Source organism: Falco punctatus, assembly GCF_963210335.1.
Source record: "Falco punctatus genome assembly, chromosome: 3".
In the NCBI taxonomy this organism is placed as follows: domain Eukaryota; kingdom Metazoa; phylum Chordata; class Aves; order Falconiformes; family Falconidae; genus Falco; species Falco punctatus.
Genome location: NC_137582.1, coordinates 19,695,982 through 19,720,360, shown reverse-complemented (window position 1 = coordinate 19,720,360; position 24,379 = coordinate 19,695,982). Strand labels below are relative to the sequence as shown.

The 24,379-nt window shown below is 42.1% G+C and overlaps 1 protein-coding gene across 1 annotated transcript in view; it reads right to left on the bottom strand.

Moving 5' to 3' along the window:
* Positions 1-24,379, bottom strand: part of SNTB1 (syntrophin beta 1) — a 116,277-nt gene that overhangs the window by 17,427 nt on the left and 74,471 nt on the right. The window lies entirely within an intron of this gene.

Below are 24,379 nucleotides of genomic sequence, written 5' to 3'. Positions count from 1 at the left end.
CTTTAATGGGTATCACAGCTTCCAAACCTTTCATAGTTTTCATATATAATTAGTTGCCATAAAGACAACAGGCATCTCAATGGAGATACATCCTTTTACAAATGGTTTGGCCCTTTGCTCTTTCATCTTCCAGGTCTCTTTTTCCTAAGGTTTTTATTTGAATTTCAGTTATTCATCTACTTCAGGCTGCCAGAAATGGATGAAAGAACACTTTTAATCTATGAGGCTCACAGATAATTAGAGTCCTCAGTCTACTCTGGAAAGCTGTTTTATATTTTCATTAACTCAAAAGGGACATTTCAATTACATTCCCTGTTTAGTAAACAAATCATATACTGCCAGCAGACCACAGCAGCAAGTATCCAAAATGTGGCCTTTCAGATAACCACCACAAAGGTAGCAAGTTTATGCTACAGTAACTGGTTTAACTCCCTTTTCCATCACCCTGTCCCAAATCCCAGAGCCACACCACCACCCCACACAGAGAACACGAGGAGAAACCAAGAAAGAATCTTCAGAAACCTTTTTCTTGCTATTTCCCCTCCTCCTTCACTTAAAATCTCTCTGTGCTGACAACTGCCAGCTTCAATACAGGCTGGGGTACGTTCTGCTACATATTTCTTGCCTTTTTGCTGTCTTTTCATGAAGGGTTACATCCATGTTCAGAATAAATTTTATTCATTTACAGAAACCTACTTGTCAGTTCCTGAAAATAACAGCTGGGACTGAAAAGGATTTTTGCAAGACAAACAGCAGTGATGCAGAAATACATCATGCAAACCCCAGCATATGAAACAATGCTGGTATTTCTGTGAGCTCATTTAACGGGAGACAATTTGCAATGCAGAAGTGGGTATAAGTGACAGCCGTAGGCAGAGGATATCAACACCTCCCACGCCACACGTGGATGCGATGTGTTTTACTGCTAAACTTTGTAGTTTTAAACAGGAAATAATGTGCACATTGTTTGGGGGGGGTGGGGGTGGGAAGCTAATGAAAATGTATCTGGTTTTGTTCTTCCCTCTCTTTGACCTCAGTGATAGCTCAAAGGTGGCTTGTGCCGTTACCAGATCTGGCTTACAGTCAGTGCACACACAAAAATCCTGCAAAGGGCACAGTATTGCCTCCTCTGAGCAGGTAGCAGCAAGCGAGTGATGCGCATGCTTGGCCATAGTGCCACTGCTGTAGAAGCAGCCAAAGCCAGGCAGGTCAGGTGGGAACCACAGCAGGGATCATGCTGATCCAACCCTTGCGCTACCCTGAGCAAAGCCCAGGGATACACTAACGGCTAGTTATGGGCACTGCCGAGTACAGACAGGACATCCATTCTCAAGACAAGTCTGTACTTCTAACTATCCTTCAAAATTACAAGACACAAGCCAACTTTTATCAAAAGTAGGAATCAACCACGCCAGCATGGCAATATGTTCAGGCCAATGCCCTGACTCTCTGGATTTACAGGATTTTTAAACAGCTCTGGCTCATAACCAAATACCTCTAAACGTCAAGAGAAGCACCTCAGCCCTCTGTACTCTCACATATGAGAAGAGCAGGTGATCTGAGACCTTTCCTACAGCCAAACAAGTATGCCCAATCCCAGTTCTGTAGTGAAGGTTTGCTCCAGAGCTTGCTGTTTTCTAATAACTCTACGTTTTTGGACTAGGCCCTTGGGAAACATGCCTGGAGGGCTGCATGTCTCCTATGCTACGGAGAAGATGGGAGACAAATTCTTCTTGAAGGTGCACAGTGAGAGGATGGGATTCAATAACCACAAGCTGAAACAAGGGAGATTCTGATTTTGATACTCAGAGAAACTTTTTCAGCATGTCATGGTGGTCAAACACTGGAACAGACTGTGAAATGATTGAGATGATACTTGCAATATGACTGGGCAGGGCCCTAAGCAGGCTGGTCTACTTGGCACTGCTTAGAGCAGGGGGGCTGAACTGTAAAAACTCCTTTCCAACCTATATTATTTCCTGAGGTTATAAAACACTGGAAATTAATGAAAGAAGCAGTCCAGATCTGGATCAGAAAGCCATCATTTAGGTTGCCCTTAATTTAAAGTTAGTTCTACAATTATTCCATACACATGCAGTTTTTCATGCATTTGTGTCGCATGAATGTTGCATCAATATAAATGCAGTAGTCATATAAAATGGTTATTGCAGTTTAAGGGTTTGCAGAATGATTTGTAGTTACCTTGTACCTTAAATGATTTAGAGCTGTATAAAATGTGTATCCTTGATCCTTCTGACTATATAGAGTTTAACACTCTGGATTTTCTTTGCAGTGGAATCCTTGCAAAAGATAAGGAATGTAAGGAATGGAAAATCCAGCATCACATAAGCTTCATTCACTGTACCTTAAGTAAAAATATATTGCACACCTGCATGAGAGAAGTTTAAAATCCTGATGTGTTCTCTTTCTTCTGATTAATGGGTCCACTGAAACTGGTTAACTAAATACACAGAAATCCAACTCCACGGGACTCAAAAAGGGAAAAAAAAAAAAAGGTAATTCATCTATTTTAGAAACCTCTACCATAACCCAGGATCATTTTGCTAGAGCATTAAGTTGAGACTTGAAGGTCTGTAGTAAGAGTTTTTTTGCAATACAACCACAGACTCTAACTTTCTGATAACATCAGGAATCTTTCCAGGGAAGGGCAAGCAGGCACTATACACAGGAGAGTAAATGTCCCACACCATTTGCTAAAGACAGTGATTGCTTTTCATCTTAGAGAAGGTGAAAGGAACTTTATTGTGTTTTAAGAAGTATTCTGATGTTTTCTGAGTAAAACACATTTTCTCCTATATAGCACCTTCTTCAGACCGTGACAGCACTGCCTGAAATTAAGTAGTAGTAATTTATGATAGCAAGGCTTTGCAAACAGCAAAGGTCCACTCCTGAAAAGATAGTGCTGAGCTAAATAATCTCTGTAGAAAAACCTGCACTTTGCTATTATTTTTTTTCTTCCTTTTTATTTTTTCTCAGAAATTGCCAGGGGAGAGCAAGGAAAGGAAGAGGACATTTCATCACTCAAGGGCTGTGGCAAAAAATATCTGCCCAACCTGTAAGTCACAAGGACAGATACACGGGGGAAGGTCAGAACAGACCAGCTCCACTGGCCACTAAGGCTCATCAAGAGACAGTGGAGACCTACAGTTCAACTGACCTCCAAAGCCAGTTTGACTGGGGACCAACCTGTGCTGAAAGAGGTCGCATTTTAAGTATCGCTTATAAAAGAGACACAGGGGAAGGAAGAAAAAAGGGAAGGAAAGACCATTAACCTCAGGCTTTTCTAATCAGTTACACTGATTGAACAAATGAATGGGAAGCCTGAAGAGTGGAGGTGAGCACAAAGCCGCAATTTAAAAGAAAAAACATCTGCAAAAGTGGAGGCAATCACAATTACCTATGTCCATGACCTGCCAGCAACTGTGTTTGACCTACCAGCACCTGTGTTTCACCCAGCAATCTCTCTTTTCCAGCACCCTCACACCAACATTCAGGATAAAAGTGAAGATGCTATTAGCAGACACCTTTGAGTCTGTTGTGTGTTCATGTATGGCTTATCTATGAGGCGTCTGGGCTCTTCAGACTGCAAGCGAGAGCAGCTGCAAACTTGCATTCTGAAACACATCTCATGAACATATCACCAAAAAGCTGGTGATAGCAGCTGCCTGAAGTTTAATAAATATTTAAATAAAAATCACAGAATTAAAATGTGGGAGGAACTGTACCTCTAAGACACAGCTCAGTTTGGAGACAGATGAGCAGCTGTGTTGTCTTCAAAATAATCACTGGACCTCAAAGCACAATAATCCTCGTACTTCCCTTTAAAATGAAGTAGTCCCTCCAGTAAGCCAGATTTGCCCTAGGAAACACTAAGAAGGACTGCGTATCTTCCCCTTCAATCCGTGGAGCTATTTTGCACATCAGGGTCAGCCACAGGAGAAAAGGGAGGCAAGACAACAGACGGGAGCTTTGGAAGCTCTACAACATCTGCTATGCAACTGCCCGAGAATGGATACAGTTACTTAGGGGTGGGGAAAACCAGTTTTCCCCTGGTATGCTCCAGGATACCAAGAGCAACCACCATTCTCTCCTGTGCCCTTCAGGTTGCTGGATGCCACAGTTTTGTGACACAGAGTCACAAAAAAAGACATAGTGAGCATTCAAGCCAAGGTAAAGAATATTATGAGGGAGTTAATCATCATCAGTGGGGCATAATGGTAATTGTACAGCAGCAGAATCAAGGGAAGACACCATAGTTTCAACTCACTGTCTCTAAAAGTCTACAATTTACAATTGAATCTGACATCAGCTGATCAAGTGGGTACCACATTAGGATAAATGAAGAACAATATCCATTACATCAAAAAAATACAAACATCTCATCTTTCAATTCAGTAAAAGTGCACGGATATCTAAACACCAGCTCAAGAACACTTGTCAACAGCACCCAATCAAATGGGAATGCTGGAGGTGTAGTTTTCATTTGAAAGCAGCTTGCAGTTTTTAATGATGGCTCAAACATGTAAAATGCCATTTGAAATTATTGTGGTGTCTGTTTGGTGAAGGACAGGTAATCATCAATGTCTATATTAAAACTACAGTGACTGAAATTTGTCCCAGATGATGTTTTGTGCCTCTCTCTATCACATTGTCTTTCCTAATACTCAGTTTCAGAAATAATGGTCCATCACAACTGGTACCTTTTGAAGACTGACAGCTTTGACTGCTTTACTCAAGGCTCATTATAAATCACAAGTGCTGGAAGAAAAAAATAGTAGGGGAGCAATACAGAGAGAACAAGATGTTTCTTTGTCATTGTTACTATGTTGTCTCAAGGACAGTCCAGAATACTTTGTTGTTTCACTCTATTGTGTCATTGATCAATATTCAGTAATACTGATGGACTGCAATGCAACTAATGACCTCAAGCAAATGAGTGAATTCACTACATGCCTGGCACAAAAATGTATTATCTTCAAAAAACACTGATAAAATCTATATGTTAGGCTTCATCAACTGGAATTTTGAACATGCTGAGAAATATCTGAATACTTTTTGAAAAAGCAGAGGTTCAAGTAGAAACCTTACTAATGTGGCTTAATTTTGAAAAAATGTGGAGCAGCCATAGCTTTCTCAGAAGTTTGGTAAAAATCAGTTACAGTTTGGAATCCAAACCTACTTATTTAGATGCCTAAGTAAGGATGTATCACACAAAGTTCCTATGTTTGTGGGTTTTTATTATTTGTTTGCCAGGTTGCCATTTTCAAAGCCATCCAATTGTTTGATACCATATATTGTTTCAAATGGATAAAATGTCTCTCTCTGCCAGCATAATGACAAACCTCCACAAGCTATCTAAAATACTCAAGGAATATACCTGCTGTCTTAATGGGGGAAAAAAAAGAACTTAAAACACGGCATTTTCATTAGAATTTGTTTATCAAATTCAAAACTTTCTGATGGGCAGAATAACTGGTTTTTTTTTTTCTCAGAAACCCAGCTGAGCTCCAAGAAATCTCTGCCAACCAAATAGGTGCTACACCTTGGCAGCCAGAGTTTGGAGAACATCCGGTAGGTTTTCATGATGGATCTCAGAACTGGTGGATCCCAGGGTGCCAGTAAAGGTAGGAAATGAACAGTTAGTCCATTTAATATGCAATTCACTTTCACTCCTTAATAAAGACAAAGCTGAATTTTAAAATCTTTGCCCGTTCAGAGAGCTCTGTTTGATTTGGGATTTGTTAGTTTTCTAAGGAATGAGTAAAGAAGACAAATAGGATATAACCAAAAATGTCACCTGCCCCACTGAAAAGCTAAGAATATTGGTTTTCTGCCTTCCTGGAAGGCTTAAGCCAGTCTGGTTCAGAAACGTGACGCTTAGATTCATAGAAGGAAGACTGAAGACAGAATCATAGAATCGTTTGGGTTGGAAAAGACCTTTAAGATCACCAAGTCCGCCACTGAACATGTCTCTAAGTGCCACATTTACAGGTCTTCTAAATACATTCGGGGTGGTTACTCAACCATTTCTTTGGGCAGCCTGTTCCAATACTTGACCATCCTTTTAGTGAAGATTTTTTTTCTAATATCCAATCTAAATCTAATGGCATTCAGCCATTTTCTAACCCAACAAATATTACACCTGTCCAAGCCAGGAGCAGGCAGTTTCTCCAGGAGAATGCTGTGGGAGACGGTGTCAAAGGCTTTACTAAGGTCCAAGTAGACACCATCCACAGCCTTTGCCTCGCCCATTAAGCAGGTAAACTTGTCATAGAAGGAGATCAGGTTCATCAAGCAGGACCTGCCTTTCATAACCCCACGCTGGCTGGGCCTGATCCCCCAGTTGCTCTGCACGTGCCACCTGATGGTGCTCAGGATGACCTGCTCCGTAACCTTCCCTGGCACTGAGGTCTGACTGACAAACCTGTAGTTTCCTGGATCCTCCTTCCAGCCCTTCCTGTAGATAGGTGTCATTGCTAATAAATGATTGAAAGTGGCTCGGTGAGCACTTCTGCCAGTTCTCTCAGTACCCTTGGGGGGATCCCATTCAGCCTCATAGGTTTGTGTGGGTCTAAGCGGTGTGATCATTTCCCCTTGGATTACAGAGGCTTCATTCTGCTCCCCATCCGTGTCTTGCAGCTCAGGGGCCTGGGTACCCGGAGAACAACTGGTCTTACTATTGAGGACTGAGGCAAAGAAGGCATTAAGTACCTCAGCGTTTTCCTCAGCTTTTGCCACTGTTTCCTCCCACATCCCATAAAGGATGGAGATTCTCCTTAGCCCTCCTTTTGTTGCCAATTTTTTATAGAAACATTTTTTATTGTCTTTTACGGCAGTAGCCAGATTAAGTTCTAGTGGGGTTTTGGCTCTTTTAATTTTCCCCATGCGTAACCTCACAGCATCTTTGAAGCCCTTCTGAGTTGCCTGCCCCTTCTTCCAAAGGTCATAAACTCTCCTTTATTTCCTAAGATCCAGCCAAAGCTTTGTTCAGCCCAGCCGGTCTTCTTCCCTGTCAGCTCATCTTTTGGCACATGGGGACGGCCTGCTCCTACCCTTTTATGATTTTCTTCTTAAGAATGTCCAGTCTTCCTGGACTCCTTTGCCCTTCAGGACTGGCTCCCAAGGGACTCGGTCAATCAGTCTCCTAAACAGGCCACAGACTGCCCTCCAGAAGTCCAAGGTAGCAGTTTTGAGGAGCAATCCTCTCACTCCTCTGAGAATTGCAAACTTACCGTTTTGTGGTTGCTGTGCCCAAGACAGCCTCTAAACATCACATCACCCACAAGTCCTTCTCTGTTCACAAACAACAGGTCCAGCAGGCACCTTCCCTAGCTAACTCCCTCAGCAGCTGTGTCAGGAATTATCTTCCCCACACTCCAGGAACCTCCCAGATGACTTGAAAGATCAACTCATCCAGCCTCTGCTCAGGAAAGGGCAGACTTTGCTCCCAAGATTTGTCTAGCCTGTTCCGCAAAACCTTCCCTGGCAGAAATTTCCAGCTACTCTATCATAGTTCTTGGCCAGTTTCATCATTGGGAAATTGTTGCCCATGCTGGAGCACGTGCCACTGTGGTCCTGGGGATACTGTGAGGTCAGGTATCATTACATGCTTGGGAGACTAATAGAAAAATCAAATTTGTTTTTTTAGCTAAATGTCTTTTTAAGATGGTCATTACTCTAACCCTGCCAAAGGAATTTTAGGAGAGTGATGGTCACAGAGGAACTGGGTAAGTGGGAAGAATGCTGGACAGAAGGAGGGTAACTGCAGTTTGTCACTGGTCCTGTGACTTGCTGGACAGCTGTCACCACTACCTATCCGGTACATGAAGAAATGCACACACATTCCTAATGTTGCAAAAATAACTGACAAGGCAGCTTTAATAGAAAACCAGTATTACCAACTCTATCCAGCCAAAGCTCCCTTGGGGATGTCAAGTGGGGCTTGAAAATCAGTCTGAGGTTTGGTTGGTATTTACAATACATTTTTAATTCTTGCTGATATATCAAGCCTTTTTGCTTTGCTGACATTCCATAGTTTCAAGATTTTCTCTGTGGCTAGGAACCTACAATAGAAACGAGAGCTCAGCTTTCATAAAACATCTTTATTTCAAAAGGTGGTACTAGAAGAAATATCCCTGTGAACTAAAAACTAAAAGTATTCAAACTATGAGGTTTGGACCTATGGTCAGGATATAAGCTGTTACTTCTCAAGAGGCATCATTTTCCCAGACCTGACACCGCTTATATTACATGATCTGACAAGATCACAGCCCAGGGGTTTATAGCAACAACTCTTTTAATTAATCTACTATCTACAACAAAAACATAGCATGTATTGAAGGGCATGTGTTAATAGAAATCATGAATATTCAACAGAGCCATATGGGGAAGACAAACATAAAGAACCTTTAAATTAGCCACGCAGGACAAACGGGTTTAGTGCTGTGCCATGTTATTTCATCTAGCTTACTAAAAGATACACAATCAGGGCCATCAATCTACAGACCCAAATCCTACAAATATCAGGAAATTACACATTATAAACTATGCAATTTTGAAAGCCAATACTCTTTATCTGGTTCTAATTCTCAGTGTTTCATATTTTTGCAATAATCACAGCATTTAATTACTCATAGGACAATTCTACAGAGAACTGAACATTGCTCTAGAAGAAAAACTTGGGAAGGATAAAGTTAATTTCCAAAGCTAGTATAAACAGATTGCATGCTACAGGTTATCTCCCTGGGTCCAGAATGGGAAACTAAGGTTTCAGATTCAAGAATTATCCCTGAAATACACAATTTAATCAAATAAAGAACTTCCTGGTAATGGTATTAGACTTTTACATCTCCTAACAAACCATCACATATCCAAAGAGAAATGATTTTTAGTTTAAGAGATAAACGAGCTCATGAACCAACTGATTTCATCAATAGAAGACTCCTTCCTGCTGTGGGCTAATAAATCACCCCAGACAGATGTGCCAGCAATTTAGAGTATGAACCGGCAGAGGGTAACCTGAACATCATAGAGCTATGGGGTTTTCACTGTCTTGTAGCAAAGACAAGCACGTATGAATATTACCAAGTGACTACACCTAATTCTACCCTTGGTGTTAGAAATGTATTTGCATTGAAGCCACTGGGAAATTTTACAAATTATTTCTTCCATTTTTATTCCTACTATGGAGATAAATATTTGTCTTTTCAGTCAGACATCTCACATATACTGGTATAAAAAAAAACCTTAAGTAACTCAGTTGAGTAATACTAGCATGAAACTGCAAAAGGAAAATTGGAAAGTATGTACTTTATTAACATTGTCATATGCTAACATTCACATAACCCATTTTAGGAGTATAGCAAATGGGATTGGATTGGATATCATACCAGCAGTTTCCACCAAAATTTCTGGATTTTTAAATACCATGTCCTCATTGGCTTTTTTATTTCCTTAGCCATATGGAAAACAGTCAGGCACAATTAACCATTTGTCAGAAAACAAACTATTAATTAACACCATTCTGTGCGAATGGGCAGAAAATCATGTTCCCTGCTTGCCAAAAAGCTTCCATTTCTGCCTCATGTTTGTGCTCAGAACTAAACATAGCTACAGATACACTGCTTGACATAACTGACCAAGGCAAAAAAGAACAACTACTGCAGAGGTCTTTCAGAACCAGCAGCCAAAGCAGACAGTGAGATTTTCTAAGGATAGATGCAGGGCTTCACCTCTGCATCTCCTAAAATTCTTTACAGACAGATCTTTGATTAAACTGGGCAGAAATAGACTAAATCCCAATTAAGACATTCATATTTGTGGCACGGCTTGAAAGAGAAAAGAAAGTGGGAGGTGGCATGGGGAGCAAGTTACAGTGTTTTCTAAGCTTCACCTTAAAAATACAGGACCTAACTTCAATTATAGTTCTATCCATCCGATTCTACTGATGTCAATGGATTTACTCCTAAATTACGCCAGATGGGAATCAGCTAGCTATTACCACATTTTCATGCATATAACCAGCATCCTTTTAAAAGCACCATTTATTCAAAAGTACATCCTCAGAGAGCATGCATCCTCAGGTAACCCAGCTAAAATCAGAGTAAGGGGCATCCAGTGACAAGGAATGCCAGGGGAGAACTGCAGAGTGATAGAAGTGGAAGGGAAAGAGGAGATCTGGAACAAACTTTATTTGCTGCTGAATCCTGGGATCTAAACTGATAACCTCCGGGGCTGGCACAAGACAGTATGGTAGTTATTTGCTTTCCTAACAGAAAAGCTGTCTGTGATCTGTTACCACTGAGTGGTATTCTTATATTTTATTCTTTAGCAGAGCAGACTACAACACTGTTCCTTCCAAAACTTTGAACCCCTTTGCAGGTCCACGCTAGGCTACAGGTGCGTAACTATTATCAGTTAGTGGTTGGCTCCTCATGACTGTTTTTCAGAATTGTTCACTCACTTGGATGCGATCCTGTAACCACAACCCATTCCTTCTGCTCATGCTTGCAAATATCCAAGCAGCTGTTTCAAGTTATTTGAAGGGGCTAGAGACTGAAGTTTTACTTGATGAGCCCAGGCTAATAGAAACTGATGATGTACATGACCTTTGATGAACGCAAACAGCCTCTCTGTCCAATCTGAAGCAAAGAAAACAGAAAACCTAAAATTTCTCTTTGAGATCTCCTTGCAGCTGTGAAGAATTAATCTTATAGGGTTATGAAAGGTTCAGAGAAGGCTGTTCTTATTCTTGTCAGAAAGGGATATTTCAACACCTTCCAGCCCACTCAACAATTTGTACACCTGTCTGTACCCAATGGTCTCTGCAGCTCCTTGCTGGGCTGCACCTTCCCACTGTCACCCTCCCACAGGCTCCTGTAGCTCGGCTTTACCTCCTAATCTCTTCCAGTGCTGTCCCACTTTTCCCTTCTCCCAGGCTCTATTTGTCTTTCTGTACTCATCCATTTGGCTTGTGTCCCACAGGAACAAAAACCACAACAGAGGCACGTCTGATGTGTGGCTCCATGTTCCCTCCTTCCTGTACCTTGCCTACTCAGATAGTTTGAAACAGGGTCTGCTCCTATTAGTACTGTTTATTCTGCAATCTCACACCATGGCATTCCAGGTTTGGCTAGTTGCTAGTCCCTCTCATACCAACATAATTATTAAGTTACTAACCATAACAATTACCACCAGAGTCAGTGCTGCTCTTTTCCTCATTTCAAACTCTTTCAACAACAAAGCAGGAACCCAACAGTAAGTCAGCTTGTCCTCAATAACCAGCTTTCCTCAAAAAATCGCAAAAGCAAGGGGCCTCAAGACAAAAATGGCACATAAAAGGTTCGCACGCTGCCCCATGGAGCTGTGCAATCCCTCTCCACGCTGCTCCTGTTTGCAATATCTCCAGCTTCTTCCATCTCTTCCAGCTGCCTTTGCCTTATTAACATCTGCCTGCAGTTTTGGGCAAGCAGATTTAAACCTCTCTTTTGAAATTTTAGGTGGGAGAACATTAATGTATTCTTTAACCCTATGATTCAGGGATCCAAAGAACACAGCAATAATAAGCATTTTTTAAGTGGAATGAACATATGTGTGTGTTTAAACCTAAAGTGTTCATGTACCCCCCTACCCCCGCTCTGAAGGGCCCTGCAGAAAGCCTCATGGGATGAGACAAGGCCAGAGACAATACCATAAAACACTTCTTTTCACAATAATGTACAAGTTTCTCATTCCATAAACAAAAAGGTAAGCTTCTATTTCCATAGCAGGCTTCTCCTCAAAGTGAACTTTTCAGAGCCATTGCCATAAATATCACTGACATTTCCAGTTCCATACATAAAAAAGCAGCTATATCCTTACTACACATCAGCAGCCTACTCTGGCCGATGTTTGCAACTATTTTCAGCACAAGATCAACAAATGAATGTTTGCACAGCAGCATCTGCTCAGCAAAAATGTATGAATAAAAAAACCCACCCCAACAATAACATGATCTGTTCACACAGTTCCAGGAATCTTCACTGCGGCTAAGAGTCGTTAGCATCTAGTGATTAAAACCCAGGTGCTTCCTTCCAGTAGAGCTACTGTTAGCATAGAAGCACCTGAAATTCAGGGAATGCAAATAACATCTGAGAAGATCTGTGGTAAGTCCATTTGTCTTCAACAGCAATGTCACTACATCGGAAGCAGCAGGTCCAAACCCCCCCACAAAGTCCCCTTCTGATGTACACCCAAAGAAACAGCCACTCCAGCTCCAGAGCCCCTTTTTGTACCCTGACCATGGAACAGATGCACTGTATAAGCTAGCACGTCCTTCCAGAGGAGAGGGTGGAAATCCCTGTACTTAAAAAAAAAAAAAAAAAAAAAATGTTTCAGGGTATCCAGCTAGATGTCTGAGATGGTCCTCAACAGTCTTGCAGTTGGAGCTGGTAGGAATGAATATGCTTTTGCTGAAGTTGTTGGCGTTGCTAAAGAGACAGCTGACTCTTCCTAACAGCATGCCATCTAAGTGCTACCATTTTTTAGCAACTTCTCCTGAGTTTTCTAATTCCTATCTCCAATAAGCTTAACTTTTGTCGCTTGTTATACCTGTGACTCTACTGTCGCTCTCTGACTTTTTTAAAAAAAGACAAAGCTGTTAGAAGAGAAGAAGAGAAAGATACTTAACGTCACTATGAGACCAGAAAAAAATGTGACTCCATGGGACACTTCAGCAAGCGGACTGCAGAGTTTTCCATGGATCCTACTGTGTGTTTATTACTAAGGATGGTGTACCACATCTCTGTTGAAATTGCATTATTCCTGTGTGCTGTACAAGTACTGGAAAAAATTCTGATGTCATTCCAGTAGATTCTGCCATGAGGTCAGGTGTGATCCAACAGTACCTAATTTCCCTACACCTACAGTATATCTGACAAGGTAAGTCCCCAATGCCTCATGTGAGCATGAGGCCAGTTCACTTCTTTCATGTCCGTCCTCTCCAAGTCTTGGTAATTCTGCATGCATGGGGCAGTTTCTCATACATCTACAGAACTTTGCTCTCCAAGAAGATCCTGTTTTGGATTCTTCTACCTATTGACCACCCTTTGCACCCTGTCCCTTTCAGGCTGTTTTTCCTATCTTGCATCCAAAGTCTAACGTGAACACCAAAGATTGCACCTCTATGTACTCTGGGGTTTTCCATTTGATTTCACTGGATTTTCTGTTTGAAGCAGTAACGGTCCTTTAGCCTTATTGATCAGTTTTCACTGCACAAAGAGGAGGACATAAAACTGTGTGATTTCTGCAGGTCACACATTATTCTGTCTCTCCCTGCAGCTGGTTGTTTACGGCTTACATTAAAACTGGAAATATTGCTTTCTTATGTGGTCATTGTGCACCTTATCCTTCCTTTCCTAATCCTTTAAGTGAGGGGAAAAAGACAGGAGAAGAATGTCATGCATGCTGGGATATTTGTCCATCTCTCCATGGGGATGATTAGCAAAATTCTGTCTCTTCCTAGACAATTTACAATTGTAAAATGAGATCAAAATCTGGCCCTTCGAGGGAGGTGTTACTTTTGGAAGTGATCAGAAACAGATGTTCTCAAAACCAGTGATGTTGGTCTGTTTGTGGTAATTCAACAATTGGTCTTAGGAATTTCACTTGTGAGGACAGGAAAGTCCTACCAGCTCCAACTGCAAGAACTTTCAACTTTGCTGAAGTATTGCTAATTAAGATATCTACTAATAAAAAAATAAATATATAACAATGCTCCCAAATTCCTTGCAATGCCATGATAATCATTAAATGGTAATCTCTGACAAAGTTAAATCTAATGTTACTCGGTGGCTGTTCCCCAAAGTAGACGCCCTTTTGGTAGTAAAATTATCTTACTGTTTAAACATTCAGGCTTTCCTCTCTATTTCACAGTTCATAAAGCGCTTTTATGGTGTTGAGATTTATATTTTTTTTCTGAACAGACAGAAGATGGTTTGTTTTTCTGCTTTGATTAAATCCTACATCCCATAAGCAGTGAACCTGTGATACTGCTCTCCTGTTTTTAATTGTCTCCTTCTATTGAGATGCCAGCACTGTATGTCTTTCCTGCAGCCCAAGTGCAATTTTGCTACGTGTCTGGCATTAGCGCCGTCAGGTCTGAGGTTAATGTGTACACCATACCACTCATTAGCTGTGCATTACTATCAGAGCCAAAAATCAACATGATTGATCCAACAATATGTTTGGGCTTGGGACCGAGACTCAAATGAGGTCTCACCAAAAGCAAAGGTCAGCAACTTGGCACAAATTTTGCTGTGCACAGAGAAAGCTTTTCTTCCAAACTATTCATCAGGGAAGGTACAAATGACAACTAATATGGGCCTCATTAAAAAGGAGAAGAGGAAACCCCTTGGAGAGGGCAAGGAGGCTCCCTTGCTGTCAATTCCCCCCCCCCCCCCCAAGTCCTTTCCTAAAGCTTTTATTTATGTTACAGTAAAGACAATGTGGAGCTTAAAGGTAGCTGTGGGGCTTGGGGTTTAGGAGACTTGTTAGACTAATTATTGTGATGCACACTATCAATTACTGTCCAGTTGAGCAGAGAGGATAACTGTGCAAGCAGAAATAAATCTTCAGAAAGAAGGTATCTGGGGGAAGGGAATAAAAGGACATATTTTTTTAAGCAGCACTATTATTTCTTTTAGTTAAAACTCCAGTGCCAAAACATTTCCCATCTTAAAATAACTAAAATAAAACAGACACTAGTTTAATAACGGAAGAGAGATGAATGATTACAAGAAACCTTTTCAGTTGTAGATGTGTTTCAACTACAGCTCTTACGAGGATTTCACTTATAACCCAAGCACTTCTGCGCCACAGTCGGACCCTGAAATCAGTACTTCAAAATATGCTATTTTACATATCATGTTCTTTCTTCCTCAGTAACCTAGGGTGTTGAAAATGCTATTGATACAACAATTAGGCTGTACGAGAAATACTTCCCTGCAGTCTCTAGAGTTGCTGTGTTGCAATATAATTGTCTAATAGCACATTTTTGTAAGGGCTGTCATGGTATTATGGGTATAATTTTATTTTTACAGGATACGATAATAAGGTAAAAGGCTGGCATTAATAGCCTTAGGAACCTATTACATAAACAGAGGTTGAAGATGAAAATTGGACTGGAATTTGTACAGTCTGCATTAAGTAAATGTCTCGCCATACTGAAAATTTTAACTCATACAATGTTTCCCTCTCCACAGTTTTTTCTAAACTCTCCTATTCTTCTAAAGGTCAATCCCTCTTTCCAACAGAGGACATAGCTTCTTCTCAAGGTACCTATAGAAAATCTGTTTATTTCTCTCTGTTAACAGTTGTATGGCAAAATGGGATACAAGGCATATATTGCTTCTGCTTGTACCAGCACTGACACTCTGCCCTTCTGCAACCCGCTCCCCACCCCCCCCCCCCCCCCAAATATTAACCAGCTCATGTGTCCTAAAAGCACTCATGGGTACAGACAACATACCTCTGATTGCGGGTTGAGTGGGCGAGCAGGATGGGGCAAAAAGATAGGGAAAAAACCCAAATGTTTTTCATTAAATTAGGGCACTCTTACTAGGAATGGCTCCACTTTTGCCAGGAGTTTTCTCCGTGGGGATCAGCTGAGGTTCCTGTGGGGAGAAGGGCTGCAGGGCAGAGAGAAGAGGGTTTTTTTATGACCTATTCTGTTGCTTTCTAATCTATTATTCGTGCCATTAATCAAAAAGCTGCAATGGGAATATTGTTGTGTAGCAAAAAAAAAAAAAAAAAAAAAAAAAAAAGATGACTGGGGTGAGAAGAATTCATACTGGGCAGAGTCTGAAGGTCAACACACCCCTAATGGGCCCCTCCATTCCCCTGAAGGTGATTTTTAACTTCAGGAGACAAAACCTGCAAATGAGAACAAGGTAACTTCGAACACAGAAAATGCAGCTCGACAGGAACTTAATGTTTGTAAAACCTGGGATTTTCTACGGTAGACAATCCCTTTCAAACTTCCTACATGCAGCCAGTAAGCAGAAAAACGCAGACAAAAGAACAAACAGACAGAGTGCAAGGGCATAGCTCTTGCAAAACACTGTCTTTCTCAGTGCCCATCATGTTGCAGCAATGTGTACTGGGTAGATTAGCCCTAGGGATCTAAGAATAAATCTGCTTGTCCCGTACAGCTGAAGTGGTATCTAGGGGCTGGAAAGCAAGCTGGGTGTCCACAGCACTGCTGGGTCAGTGTGGCTGATGGGGCCAGAGCTTTCCTATTGCTCAGTCTGCATTTTCCTTGCTCTTCGTTGCTAGCTGAATTTGCCCCAAAACATTGCCTTAATAGCAGCCTCCCCACCCTGGCTAACCACTCCACAGCATCTCCAAATGCCTGGCATGAGCTCCACACCTTCCCCAGCCAATGTGCTGCTGGTCTCCAAGCTTGCAGGCCACACAGCTGGGCAAGAACAGGTGCTCCCCCTTCCCACCCCGCCACTGCTGATACCCTACCTGCACGCCAGTAGAAGGAGGCAGAAACACATAGAGACTGAAGAAAACCAGTTGTTTTGGTGCTTAAGTGCTTAAAATAATTGGGAAGGGCACCCTCTGCCCGCCACTGACAGCAGGGCTAGGTATGAGTTCAGTAGAGGTCTCTGCTTCCTTATGCAACGTGTTTTACAAAGGAGAGGCTCATGTGGCATTTAAATCGCATTTGAAAACCAAGAAGCATCACTGTCTTTCTTGCAATATTTACTGAGAGGCTGAGGTGAAAGGAGGTCTTTCACCTGCTTCTGAAGGAAGGGGATCAAAGCCTTCCTTCACATCACACCTGTATCCTTCCTCTTCTTTTTCCAACTGAATTTGATGGCAAATATGTTCAAACACAGACTTTGAAAGCTGCAAAGCCCCAAAAGGTGAGCTGACCTGGCATGTGCGCCAGGGGAGGCAGACCCTTTTGGACAGATGCAACTGCAGCTGCCAAGGTGAAAGATGGAGAGGCACAATATTCTGAAAATTTAGCAAGATCTAGGAAGAAAATTCCTCAGCTACCAAAATCTAGAAAGTTTGCGTCCAGCAAAATCCAGCCCAACCCAGCAGCCATTCAGGTTTGGGTTACATAGAAGAAAGAGTTAAGCAACCATACCGTGGCAGCAGCACTGCGCAAAGTGGCTGGTGCTCAGGACCATGCCAGGATGTGTTCCCACAACCACCACCCCGCCACATTGGAGGAACTGACAGAAAGAGCTCCCATACACTGGGAAGGCAGTGAACCCCCCCTGTTTCCTTTCGGCATCCTCTCCTCCTTCCCAACTACATACATCATTTCCCCTCTCAAATCCTGCCTTGGGTTTGTCAGTAATACATCTGCTGAGGTCCCTCTTGCAGCAGAGCCACAGCCCACCACGTGGATCCCACCTGTGGTCCATGTCCCCCCTGCCCACAGCTGCCAGAGCAGGAGTCACGTCTCCGGGCTCACAATTCCTCCTTATGCAGGAAGGGAGAAGTTAAATAAAACTTCACGGAGAGATGACATTAAAAAGGAACTTTCCCACCATTCCCAGGGTTCATAGGAAAAGCGATATCAATATATTGTATTTTATGGGAAAATTAAGTCAGTTGTTAGGGTGGTTAGATCAAAACTGAGACAGAGAGAGCACCAGCAGGACGTCATTACCTCTGTTAGGATCCAGCCAGAACTAATGCAGCCCTTGTGGGAAGGGCAAGGGGACATGCAGGGCCCCAGTTCACACTTCAGCTCAATTTCTACAAGAATAATTTAACACCTGAAGGCTACTACAGAAATACAGACTTTTGAGCTCAGATCCTTCATGCATTTACTATCACATTCCTGAAATTTTTCATTATTTATTTACACGTACTCTTCTTTCCAATACCTTGTACTGAGCACTTCTGCCTGAGTTAGATTTATTATTTGCTCAGTTCTCACTGGCACGGGAAGAAATAGCACGTGTGTTATGGATAAAGACTGGCAAAGCAGTTAAAAACAGTACGGTGAATGAAATGGCTGTTTTCAGCCAGAGTTTTCTTAATAGATCCATTTACTGAAGGCACCTAAAGCAAGAAGAGAACAATGTTACTGCTGATAAAAGTGTCCTGTGGAGGAACCTTGCTGAAGCTGGGAGAGGAAATTACTCTTCATGCTATTTCAGGTTTACGTCTTTCCTAAAAACAGGCTGATCGTTATCTCAGATAATGAAGACTGTTAATGTAATTAAGCGCTCTGTTGTGGTGTTTTACAAAGCAAACAAATAAGTTCCAGAATTAATAAGCTGCAAGGTTAAGTGACACAGGGCAAAAGCAGGACTCTTCATTTGGATGCAAGTGCTCCACAGCAAGTAATTAGCTGGGATTTAAAAGTACAATTTCTAATTTAGGGGACACAGAAGATTTTCCAGTTTGAGGTATGTGTAATCTCCAAAAGGTCAGATCAATTTTAAGATTATGACCAGCTGTTATATTATCAATATGAGAAACTGAGTCCTTCTCTACTCACATAAAACAGGAGGCCAGGACCAAATTGCCTTGCTCTTCTTCTTGGGCATTATGGATGGGTAGTATTTCCAAAAATGCCTAGATAATTAGTAAAGAAAATAAAGACTGAAAGAAAAGAACCAAAAAAAAAACCAACCGCAACCTGCAGAGACTAGAAATTGCAAAGGACACCACACTACAGGAATGTAATTTCCTTGCAAATGACACAGGCATTTGAGTAACAGTTCCCTTAGCAAACACCCATGTTTCTAGCAGATTATTTATCTGGTTAAACCGTACGCCGATTTGCACTGGGGGTTAAGACACTGTACAATCAAAGTTTGCTGCAGTTTCAGCCTTAACACACACAGGTGCTTTCAGGGCCAGAAGACAGACCTGGGGATTAGTATAACCTGGATTCTATTCATTAAGATGCTGCTGGTTCAGATTGTGCAGCCCGATGAGGCAGCTAGCCCAGAGTAAGAGTTACATGCTGCCTAACAAGGCAGCCCTGTTTCCCAATCCCTTCCCCCTGGCCACAGGCTCTCGCTACTCTTGCACTGGGATCTGTGTTTGTCATAAAACCTGCAACCCCTCCAAAAGTAATGAGTTTTCTACCATCACCACCATCCGATCTGGCTCGGGGTCAGACAAGCACTGCCACCACTGCAATGGAAGAGTTGAGAGAGCTAAGGGGGACGGCAGCAGCTCCAACCACGGACATGGCTGTGCCAGGATATTTAAAATGCTGCCTAGCAGCTGCTGCGCTTCACAGTAAGGTGGTTAAAATCAGATAACGACAATGTTAAATAAAGGCAAAATGTTCTAACTACATGAAAGACATTTTAAGCTTGTTCTTACAATTTAGAAATAATAGAAAATTTTAAAACTGAAGCTTCTCTCCTGTTTTGAAAACTCATTTTTCTGTGATGACAGTAACAACACAGTTCTGTTGCTGTCTACCTGTTTTGCTAACCAGTGAACATACTTCCAAAGAAAATGGTAAAACAGAAACATTTTCATTTCGTACTGGGGAAAAAAAACAACCTCAAATACACTCTCATGTCTTTTGTCTAAATCTTGTTTGGACAGCTTGCACAGCTCGCAATCTTGCTGTTTTCACTACCTTCTCTGAATTAGACCAAGAGCAGGAAGATAAATATAATACTGCAATATACAGCTCGATACCGAAGAAAATCACCCTGCTGTGACATGCCTCGTACTTCAGCTCTAACACAATGATATGGTTATCTAAGTTTTGAGGAGACCGAACAGCTTGTAATATATTGACACACTTTGCATTTCAGAGATAGTGTCAGGACCTGAAAACCAACTCCAATTTACGATGGCACTTTGGTTATTCCCCCTCCAGAATCAGGTGTTTCCCCCCACCCTGATCCCCACATCAGATTTGTGGGAGCAGCAACACACTTGCCCTGCACAGGCAGAGCAATGTGAACAGGAACCAAGTTCTGGGGTTAAGATCTAGTGAGAAAAGCTCATAAGGGCATTTTCTTCACTTTCAAATATCAACTTTATGAAAGACAACTTACTTTCAGCAACTCTTACTTCTCGAAGGAGCTTTAAGATCATTTTAAACAGCGCACTGTCTGTAAGATATTTGACATCCAGAAAGAACAGTCTCTGGCTGCAGAAGTGCTTTTTCTTTCCTCCAAGCCTACATTTACAGGAGGAGACACACAGCTTGGGATTTCATTTAATTCCCGCCCCCCCCCCCCCCCCCCCCCCAACTGACCCAGCTACAAGCCTGGTGCCTGGCTACAGCTTCAGCTTCCCCTGAAACCAGTCATACTTTTGCTCGTGCGGCTGACTGCTGAATTGGCAAAAGCTACCTTTGCAAAACCACTTTTGCCAGAACACCTTTTTGTGTTTGCATTGAAGAGGCAAAAATGTAGATAAAGCTTTTGCCAACAGTATCTTGGTCTACTACAGCAAATGTTACGGAGTGATAAAATAAACTACCATTTTCTCAGTGTTTTAACTGTCCAGCACAAGAGCAAATTTGCTTCTCATGAAGGAACTCAACGGTAGGTGGGTAAGCATGAGGAGAAAAGCAGCGATGCTTGTTTCAGCTTCTCTATAAGCCACAGGATGTGCAAAACTATATAAAAGTGGTGGAAAAGAGAGGTGGAAAAGACATTTCTACAAGAATTGAAAGTATTCCTGGAAAAACAGAGGAAATTAACACGCACATGGAAAAGCTCCTCAGTTAGGACGACATTACTAACTTTTTTTTATTCATTTGGTCACTAAAGTATCTTTACAGGGAGCATTAAAAAAAGGAAATACCTGGAAAGATTAAAACCCACACATTGCTGTTCCCTCCCACTTAGCATGCTTGTTAATCCCACAGGTCTTGCTGAAGTGAAAAGATAAATACAAGGAAGAAAAGGCGATGCGGAGAACACACACTTCATTACAAACAGGTACTTGCCATTTCCTTTAGTTACAGAAAAGTTTTAGGATGCTGGTGACTAATACGACTCCCTAATCCTTGTCTGGCCTCAGACACCCTTCCCATAAGGTCAAGATCGGGACAAGGTTAGTGCCTTAATAAAAGAGAGAATATAGCATCTCTAATGACTACTTCTGGCTGTTTTTCTCCTTACCTATTTCTCCTTACCATTCTTACCACAGTGAGCATTTTCTTTCTTAAAGTGATGCACAGCCCTTTCCTTTACCTGCAGATAGACCCTCACTGCTCATCCCCTGCAAGGCACAGCCAGGGACCTGATGGTGGACCTGCGAGATGGATGTTTCACGCTGAGGACACAAACTTATGGCTATCTTCACAGGGAAGTTCAGTGAAGGTGGAAGAATCCTGTTAGCATGCCATTCCTTAGTACCTTAGATAACCTACTATTTATTTTAATGTTACCCACCCGAGGGAGGCTCCGCTAATGAATCTATTTCTGTAGTACCATAAAGGTTGAAGTTTAGAGCTAAGTTTAGAGCAGAGACATAAAAAATGTCAAACCAGGAAACAGCTTAATGAAAGCAGAGAGTAATCACAGCAAATTACAGTGAACTTTCTATGGGATTACATTTTGCATTCCCCAAACAAGCAGAGGAATTCATCTTACTTAGTGTTGTTCCATTTTACTGAGAACTCACTGTAAGGATATGCTATGTAAGTAACATAATGGGATGCCATAAAAGCTGTCTTAAAAGCTACAGTCTAAGATGCTTTTCAAAACAGAGTTCAGATTTCTTCCCACTGCAGTCCATGGAAAATAGCAAGATATGCCACAAAATATCAAAGAGAAGAAAAATAATAGTAATATTTAGGAGGAATACAAGGCACATATTTTATTTTCTGGCTACTATAATGAGGTCTCTTTCTAAACTCCAATGTTTAGAAATCAACCAGGTAAGGTTGTAGAAAGGAAGTCCATCCCAGGAGAAGAAAGAAAGCTGGTGGTACTGGGTTTGCATGGCAAGGTTTTGGCAGTGGGAGGGCTACAGGGGTGGCTTCTGTGAGAAACCGCTAGAAGCTTCTCCTATGTCTGACAGAGCCAATGCCAGCTGGCTCCAAGACAGACTCACCACTGGCCAAGGCCGAGCCCATCAGTGATGGTGGTAGCACCTTGGGGATAATGTATTTAAGAAGGGGGGAAAAAACTGTGCAACTGCAACTGGAGAGAGAAGTGAAACTATGTGAGAAACAGCTCTGCAGACACCAAGGTCTATGAAGAAGAAGGGAAAGGCGGTGCTCCAGGTGCCAGGGCAGAGTTTCCCTGGTAGCCTGTGGTGAAGCCCACGGTGAGGCAGGGTGTCCCCCTGCAACACATGGAGGTTAACGGTGGAGCAGATATCCACCTGCAGCCTATGCAGGACCCCATGCTGGAGCAGGTGGGTGCCCACAGAAGAATATGACCCAATGGGAAATCCCCACACTGGAGCAGACTCCTGGCAGGACCTGTGGACCCGTGGGGATAGGTTCCCATGCTGGAGCAGGTTTGCTGGCTGGGCTTGTGACCCTGTAGGGGACCCAGCTGGAGCAGCTCATGAAGAACTGCAGCCCCTGGGAAGGACTCTCACTGGAGAAGTTTATGGAGGACTGTCTCCTGTGGGAGAGATCCCAGGCTGAAGCAGGGCAGAGTGTGAGAAGCCCTCCCCTTGAGGAGTAAAGAGTGGCAGAGACAGCACAAGGGACTGACCACAAACCCCATTCCACATCCTGCTCTGCCACTGGCAGGTAGAAGGTAGAGAAAATTGGGAGTGAAGTTGTGCCTGGGAAGAAGCGAGGGGTGGGGGGAAGGTGTTTTAAGGTTTGGTTTAATTTTCTCATTACCCTACTCTTTCATTAGTAATAAATTTAATTCTTTTTTCCCCAAGTCAAGTCTGTTTTGCCTATGATGATAGTCGGTGAGTGATCTCTCCCTGTCCTTATCTTGACTCACAAGCCTTTCATAATATTTTCTGTCCCTTGTCAAGGTGAGTATGGGACCGATAAAGTGGCTTTGGTGGGTGCCTGGCATCCAGCCAGGGTCAACCCAGCACACAACCCAGGTACTCCCTGCATGCTTCCAAAAGTCACTGCAGAATTTAATCTCCCCCCCACTGGCAAAATCAGGTTTTGCATGGGGAGCATCTAGCAAATACCCTGTAATCAGCACTTCACCTAACTGCTTTAAACTCCTCCTTTGAAACAGTATATATACTGTTTGCATGTATACAGTATCTACACCTTCCTCTCTGGCCTTGCAGATTATCTTTCTTTCAACCAGGCTTTACAGCCCACAGTCTGGTAACAAAATAAAAGCAATTTCACATAGTATTTTACCATATGTAGTGATGTTACCTACTTTTCAACAGGTCTCCAATACGGTAAGAAGCTGGGAATTTTTTACCTCACTCCATTACTATGGCACGGCTCTGGATGGTTAGTTTAGTGTAAAAAACATGTTGGCCTTTGGGTAGTAATGTCACTGCAAATCTCTCAAAGCTAATTCCTGATGACAGCCACTGAAAATACACTGGAACGTGCACAGAACTGCAGCCTGGCTCTATTAAAGGCAACAGAAGTTTCACCACTAATTTCAGAAGGACCTTGAACCAGTCCATACTGAGTAACATGAAATAAGATCTCAGTCCATAAGGCAAAAAAAAAAGAGGAGAAAGAGGTGTGTCAACAGGCTATTGTGTATTAACTGTAAAGAGAGGAAATTCATAAACCAGAAGCACACCATGTATCCACTTGAAATGACCTGTGAATATATTACATATAAGCGCTACATGATCTGCTAACAGAGCAGTTACTCTTTCAGAGGAGAGGATTTTACAACAGAAATAGCCTCTTACATTCAGCATTTTGTAAGTTTATAGAAACAGACACAAAAGGGAATACAAGATTAAAGACCCCACAGCTATACAAATGTTATAATTTATATATATGTATTTTAGCATATATATATATAACATACATATATATATATATGTTAAAATTTATTTACCAATGCTTTGCTGTTTTAACCCCCAATTATTCCTCCAATTTTTTACATTCTTTCCCGCACTAAGCCACAGAATTGTGCTGTCCTCCTCACCCTGCAAGCCTGGAGGGACAGACAGGAAGACATATCAAACCTGCCTGAAAGGTTTTGCAATCTTTGCCTCATTACAAGTGGTGTGGACTGACCCACATTTTGCTAAAAATTAATGGTGTGCATTCTTAAAGGACACTAGATAGATATACGGCACCTGTGCCTGTCTCCCCCATATTTGCATCTGCAAAATCCCACACAGAGCTAAAACATACAGTATTTGTTATAGGGCAGTCACAATCAGCTTTCCACACCTGTGCTGGGTGCTGTACCTAGTGGCCATTTTTCCACGCATCCCAGCTGGA